The sequence below is a fragment of the Mytilus edulis genome, chromosome 5, assembly GCF_963676685.1.
Source record: "Mytilus edulis chromosome 5, xbMytEdul2.2, whole genome shotgun sequence".
Taxonomy (NCBI): Eukaryota; Metazoa; Mollusca; class Bivalvia; order Mytilida; family Mytilidae; genus Mytilus; species Mytilus edulis.
In genome coordinates this window covers 23,739,848-23,748,367 of record NC_092348.1, presented here as the reverse complement: position 1 = coordinate 23,748,367, position 8,520 = coordinate 23,739,848, and positions in this window count along the sequence as shown.

The following is an 8,520-nucleotide window of genomic DNA, read 5'->3' as shown; positions in this document are numbered from 1 at the left end:
ATTGATTAACTCATCATTGTGCAACATTCAGTTATATGTGAAATATAATTCAAAAACATTAACATACAAAATTTCGGAAAGTTAAAGCAAAAACAAACCTAAGATATTAATAATACCCATGAAAACATAAATGAGTATTATATTGATGCTCTAAAAATGCAAATATCTAGCTCAACATGCATCAAAAAGTAAAACAACAAAAATACCGAACTACAATCAAATTTCAAAACGTAAAGTCCTACATCAAATGTGAAATAAAGAACAACTGATACTAGTGTTTGTATAGACAGTAATGGTACTATCAATCGCAAATTGAATTACCAACGGTTACATACTATCAACCGTGTATGCATTTGTATTACCAGTAAATAATATACTTACAAATTTTATATTCTATCGTGTAATCAGAAGTATAATACAGATCGTATATTTGTATCATTGTCACACGGTAGATCTAGAATCCAGCAAAAAGCTGATTCAATATAAAAGACAAAAGTTGTTAATGTCTGTGTCATTTTGGTCTTTTGTGGATAGTTGTCTCATTGGCAATCATACCACATCTTCTTTTTTTATAAAATATCTTGTAAAATACAAAATCACAAAAATACCGAGGAAGCTTCACAACGGAAAGTCCCTAATCAAATGGCAAAACCAAAAGCTCAAACACATCAAACACATCAAACGAATGGATAAATTTCTCCAGTTCGTTTGTAAGATTTAATTTAACTCCTGCTGTATTTGGGTATATAACACTTACATGTTTGACCCCATGAAACACTAACTCTGTGAACATATACTTTGTTGAGACCATACATGGAAGGTATTACTATTGAATATGCCATTTAATATAAAGTTTATTTCTGTTAGATAGTTCATACAAAAAGTAAACAAAAATTTACCGAAATCTAAGGAAAATTCAAAATGTGGATTATACCTTATCAATCTGCAAAATCAAAAGCTCAAACATTTAAAATTAATGGAAACCATGCAACTGTCATTTTCACGACCATGGCAACCTTACACCATGTACATGATTGTATGTGTGCTTTGTACCGATATATTTAAACATTTATGCGGATTTTCAGAACCTATACGGATACATTTTGAATTTCGTGTGGAACACACACACATCTAAATTTTACATTTAAGACGTATATAATTTTCTTGTTTATTCCGTTCTTATTTGTTATATAAATGGCAAACACTTAATATTCCAGCATTTTAAAACACAAATATGTACAATGTTCAAGAATTTAAAAACACAAACGTACACAATATTCAAAAAGTATGAAAAAATTGGCATAAGATCAAAATCACAGTTAAAGGACATAGAATATCATGATCAGAGGAAAAAGATAAAAACACCATAGTCACCAAAAACACTTAGCTACTTAAAATATTTGATATCATTGAAAACAAGAATTCGACATAAGCCATGGGTAAATAGGGGTACCATAAAGTCAGACTTGGAAAAATATGAAGTGTTAGTTTGCTGTTTGTCAACTGAATTGACAATCTTAATATGCCTGCTGCACATTCATCATCAGTGGTGTCAAGATTACCAAGAATAACTTATAATATATAATTATAAAACAGGTACTATTATATCGGTTGTTTAAACACCATCAATTTCTTCGTAGTTCCCAACTTCCACAACCATGTACAAAATAAGGTATACAGATAAGATGATTTCAAAGAAGACACATATTCACCACAGACCTATGGGTTTGATTGGCAATACGGCAATTATCTGTATGAAATAAATGGACTTGGTTGTACAGAACTACGGGAAGAAACTCACGTAAAAGATACTATAAGTGTTGTTTTTAAAATCAGTCCGTGTTATTTGTAGATTTAAACGTACAGTTGTGTTTCGAAAGGCTGAAATGAATACTTTCCTAGAAACATGGAATTATGATAAAAACGTTTGCATATAACACAATCAGTTTCCCAAAAGTGTGTTAACGTAACAAGCAGCAATAAGGTGATCAGGAAAATGGCAGTTGTATAATATTTGATCCGTTGATTACTAACGATTGATTGATAAGTTGTTATTGACCTGTTTTTTTACGAATTTGCCTTGGAATTTTGTGTTGTTGTTATACTTTTTAGAAAGAAAATTACTTTTAGCTTGGGTTGATAAATTCCGAATATAACATTTTGAGTTGGTGTGTATTTGCATAGCGGGTAATGAATGCATAGAAGGTGACACGTCCCCTCTCGATTCACCCAGTCTCCCTTCTTGGAGAGTTCATGTGAATCACTCAGTTTATTATGTTTTCTTTATTTGTATCAACGTAATCGATTTGTAAGATTATAACATCGGTAAACTAGTATTGTCTTACACACTGTCTCGCTCCTTTCGTAGCTTACACGAGTCCCACAGTTTTTTCATGTTACCGTTTTTGTATATACTTAATCGATTTATTAGATTTGAACATCGATAAACTACTATTGCACCAATATGTAGGCTGATTTGTATCTGATAAAGTCGGTTAAAATATAATACTGTCGACTACAATTAAGGTTTGATAAGTACGATTTAACTTTGTGTACGTCGGGCTTTGAAGAAAACACACAAATAAAGGCAACAGTAGTATACCGCTGTAAATATTTGTTGCTGACACCATCATTTCATTTCATACTCTAAGATATTATTGCAGGCTCGCTTGAGCACCAGTTTCATATTCTGGAGAGAACATGATTTAACTATCCTCTGAATGATTTAGATGTTTCTGAGTGTTTTGTTGTCTAACTTTAAGCGATTTAAGTTCAGACATAACAAAACTTTCCAAAGAAGGATGCAATTAGGATTTGCAGCGATTATTTGAGTTGAACAGTTTGAAAGTATTCAAGTTTTACTATTATAAAGGAGTAAAATCCAGTCAATTTGCGTTGAAAAATAGTTGAATATATTATATCGCGTGTGGATTGAATAAACCCTATTGTATCTATCAAGTATACTATTTACTAGTTTAGAAATGCCTGTTTGATGTACATGTACCATGCCATACTTTCCCTGCAGAAAATAAAATTTGTTTCAAATTATACAAGAAACTTTCTAACATAATGTTATAAGTATTAATGCAATAAGTGAAGCTATTTCGCAGCAAATGTATTTCGTCACAAAAATAATTAAACTGTAGGATTTCTTTCGTTTAGATGACACAATATATAAAAGATATGGATTTTGTTTAATTTTCAATTTTTTTAATTCTGACGAAATGCAGTTAAGATTTAAATTTTAGTTCATCAATTGAGGTAAATTATATTTCTGTCAAATTTTGATACTTCGATAAATTATTCAATGTTAAATTTTTATCTTGTCTAATTAAACTGAGATCGGACATTGTATGGACTTTATGACCATTTATCAGAAGTAAATATTTATTAATCTTCTGTTTACAAGGTGACTGATAGTTAATTATAACTATCTTGTCCAACCTCAGCGTGATATGACAATAATACCTGATATGATCCCTTTAGTGACCAGTCTCTCATGCTGTCTATCCTTTACTGACCAGACCTAAAACAAGAATTGTCCATTTCAATGGCCATAAGACGTGTCTATTTCACGTTTAAGACAAAATCTTCATCTTGAACAGATGTCCAGTTTTAAATTAAAGCGATAAACGTTTAATATTACAGAGAGATGACCAGGTCTGATGTGGAATTTGGTAAAGATGGTCCGTAGCTTATTGGTCAACAAAAAACGTTGCAAACTAGTTACGTTAATGTGAGATTAAAATGACGTCGAATCTTCAGTGAGATTTTCCATAAAACTAGGGCGTACGTAACTTGAATTGTAAACTTAAATTCAAAACGAAACTTTTAATGTGTATCTCTTTCATTTTCTGATATATTAATGTACAAATCCCCTGTTCATATAATCATTTGTGATATATACTTATGATGTATGGGAATAAACTCATCATAGATACCAAGAATTATAATGTTTGCGATATTGTTACAATAGATTTTTCTAAAGAAAAAATACATTGATGCCGATATTGAAACCCTTTTTAATTGATATAATAATTATATCAGCTGGTCTACCATTTTGTGCATGTTGCGTTGATTTTCTTACTTTTTTTGTTTATCAATTCAACATTCGAGTTTTATGAAGATTAAACGAAAATTCATATATATAGCCAGAAGATATTTATTTGAAAGAAAAATTTACAAAGATGATAAGGTTACCATTTTTCATCAATTCAACGTGCATTCTTTGTAAAAAGGTATTTGCTGTTCCATAACTGATCAGTCACATACAGTTAACAGAAAATCAAATTAATCTTTTTTATTCTAAGTTTAGTTTTTCGTCAGCAAATTCAGGTTCAATATATAAAACCTACACAAAATATGTGACATTTTTCTTGACCAACATTACAACAGAGAAAACTACACTAAATAAAATTATATATTCTTTATTAGTTTTCCAGTCAATATTTAAAATTGTATCACCCACTATGATGCTTGATAAATATGTAAGTATTTTCAATAAATTCGAATTCCCTCCTATTCTCTTGTTTTATCATTCCCGGTCTAATGCAACTGCGAATATTACTTAAAAGCAATTTATTAAAAAAAATTATAACAATAATATTTAATAAAAAAAAAATACAAAGAAACTGTTATAAACTAAATATAAATTAAATAGTTTGTCAAATATGTATATTATGTATAACCGAAGTGTATCATGCGTCAGGACAAAAGTTGCACCGACTTGTATTTTTGTTAAATTTTTAAAACAATTTATCATGAAATAAAACCATAGGAATTGATAGATCCTGCATAAAATTTCTTTATATATTTCTGTTTGTTATTTGTCTTTTTTTTCAATGCAGGGGGCAAAAACAAAGGAGAAGGAGATACTTACCAATCAGTTTCCTATATTTCCCTATATTTCTACCACCCATATTTGTAAGCGAAATCTTTATTGGGCTAGTAGTCATTTCTCTTTTCTAATTTGGTGGTTATATTGCATAAATTGTACAGCCTATTTTGACTTGCAAATTCACTGATTGCCTATTCAATATATAAAAAGTTACTTTTCGTGATTATTTGGGTTTTTTACCGATAATTCCGGAACAAAAATGAACAATAAGATCAGTACAATTTTAACAGGCAATATGTCCCAAATATTGTGCGTGTGCTTTTTCTGACGATGATATATTCGTGTAGTTTTGTTAAGCAAAAACAGCGTTTTATCTTTTTATGACTAATTTTGCATAAATGAAATATTTCTAATATAATTGTTTTTAACCATTGTTTAATGTGAGAAAAAATGAATTGGTTCATATATTCTTCCATGTATTATACGGTTTTAAATTATACTGTGTTCATGAGTATATAATATATATGATATATATAGAGTTTATAGAAAATCAACTTCAAAATGTTAGAGTAGATCTAACTTTTTTCCCCTTTTCGAGTGGGACAGGAATATAATTTGGCATATAATTTGTAGCCAGTTTTCATCGTCATTGCTGACTAGTAATACAAGGATACCATTCTACTAAAAAAATGGAATCACTTAGTATAAGAAAATACATCAGTCAAAACAGTGAACATCATATAACTATTCAGTACCTTTAAATACTTATAAGACTTAACAGAATTCTTTTTAGGCATCATCGAAGAAAAGGTTTTGAAAATAAAAAATAAAAAAACTGCATTTGCAACGTAAAAAAAATACTTAATGAGCTAAATTATTGCAAAAATGTAGGCACGCAACAAAAGTACATTTATGAGCATACATATTGAATAAACAAGTTTATTGAAGAAATATTACATGTTTTTTTTGCTTCTGATACATGTGCGGTGAAATACAAGCAGCAGCAACACAGCAAATACAAGTTAACATAATTACGACATAATATAGTAGGAATTTTTCTACTTTCTCGAATGTTAGTTGTAGCTATAGTATGTAATTGTCTTGTTGCACATAAAAAAAGGTTTAGTACACCTCGTGTTAATGATCAAATAACCATTGGTTGTGGTGTTAAGGGTTTTATCGGCTGTTAAGACAAAACTTTCATAGTCAATTTTTTTTTAATTTCTTTATCGTTTTCAATTTAATGGCTTTACTTTAACTTATATAGCTTGACTATAGTGATGGATATCACACAGAAAAATGTACACTGTTTGATAATGATTGTTGTTTGCTTAACGTCCAGTGTACTACAATTGTAAAATGAATATGCAAAACACCATGTAACCATAAAATAAAACTATTTCATAAACTAGAGCTTGTTATTTGGAATAACCAGCGTCCGTTTAGATCGACACCAAAATTTCTGCTTGCAAAAATCTAAATATTTTTATATTTGATACATTGTAGTTGAAACATTAAAAACACTTTTCACACTTATATTCATTTTTGTACTAAGTTGACGCACAAACTTTAAAATCACAAAATATTAAGACTGTGAATGTGTGACCTTGTTCTCTAAAATAAAGCTAGACGAAATATCAAATTAGGGTATCAAAAACCTATAAGACAGTATATATTAGTATAGATACTTAAGTTTGTCTAATCTTCATCTACATGTGGTCATGTAAATATTTATTTGTGGTCGTCTGCTCTTCACATTAGAGGTGTACCGAACGTCTTAAACCCGAAGGGTATATCCTGTAAAGTATTGAGAAACAAGCTATTACCGTCTTAAATATGGGGGTATATTTTGTTTAATTATTATGAGAACATTTATGTATCACTTTGCAACACCTGAGTTTGTTATTATTTCATATTAAAGTAAGTGTTCATCATATTCAGGATAAAGTGTTGATCTAATGTTGTCAGACTATACTAAGGTCATGTTTGCTAACTGTACAAATAATTTTAGAAGAATTAAATCCCGGACTGTCAATATGTTATTTAAGTATATACAGTTGTAATTCTCTTTGATTATTATAAAAATCAACATTTATTTTAAAGCTAATATTGTTATTATTCTCTTTTCTACACTTGTAACAGGCCTTAATAATACTGCCTTAATAAGATTTATTCTTTATGAACATGTTATGACATATTATGCTGAGATATTAGGATAGTTTTGTTTAAGAAATAGGGTAATTTATCCCTTATATTTATTGCCAACTTCGTTTATGATATATTAATGTTAAATCTGTAAATAATTGAATATAAAAGATTTTACCATTGAATTTGATGCTGCAAAATAAAGGCAACAGTAGTATACCGATGTTCAAAACTCATAAATCAATAGAAAAAAACAAATCCGGGTCACAAACCAAAACCGAGGGAAACGCATTAAATATAAGAGGAGAATGACGACACACCATTTAAATGTAACACACACAGAAACGAACTAATCATTAGACAAAATCCGATGAGAATAACAAATATGACAATAAAACTCAATACATGCATTTGGGATAGAAAAGTACCATGACACGTCTTATAATAATGTAAATTCACACTCAAATATAAAAGGAAACAAACGACACAAAAGAAACACAACGTTAAAATGTAACACACACAGAAACAAACTATAATATAACAATGACCATATTCCTGATTTGGTACAGGACATTTATTTTAAAAAGAAAAAAATTGTGGGTTGAATCTGGTTTTGTGGCATGCCAAACCTCCCTCTTTTATGGCCATGTTAAATATTACGTTAAAATGACAACACAACATTACAGGACTACAATACAAATAAATAGGAGAACACAATTGACAAAGAAACAAACGAATAATAGCTATCAAAAGGCACCAGGTTTAAATTTCAATACCCCAGAAGTGCATTTCGTCCACACAAGACTTACTTGTGACGCTCAGATACAAAACTTTTAAAGCCAAAACAAGTACAAAGTTGAACAGCATCGAGGACCAAAAGTTGTGCCAAAAACGGCCAGGGTTTTCTGTTAGGTACCAGAACATCTCTTTTATTTAGAATTATTTATACTTTTGCAAACAGTAAATTTTATAAAATGACTATATAAAAGATATACATGATAAAACTGAAGTATTAACTAATTACAGAAAACAACCGGATACATTACATAACCCGACAAAATCCAACACAATCCAACACAAATAATAGACACACCCGAATAAGTTCAGGCCTCAACGCAAAGTGACGTCACCAAAAATGAAAAATGACGTCACATTTAAATGAATAAATCTATCTATCTATCAAAAATGAGATATAATTAGGATTGATTTAAGATATATTTGTACTAAATACTGACATTACATTTAATAACAATGAAAATTGCAATACTTATTAGTATCAAACTGAGGTAGCAATTAGGCAATTAACTATATTCTATGTTCGCGTAATTCAGAATCAAACTGCAAACGTAATACATCGTACACATTACGTTGAACCAAATTAAATCTAATATATGAAGGCGGTGATTAATTTTCTTTACCAGATAACACATGAATATAACCGAAAAGACGTCAAGACATTTGACAAAATTCGATGAGAATTACAAATATAACATCAAAACTAAATACATGAATTTGGGATAGATAAGTACCGTAACACG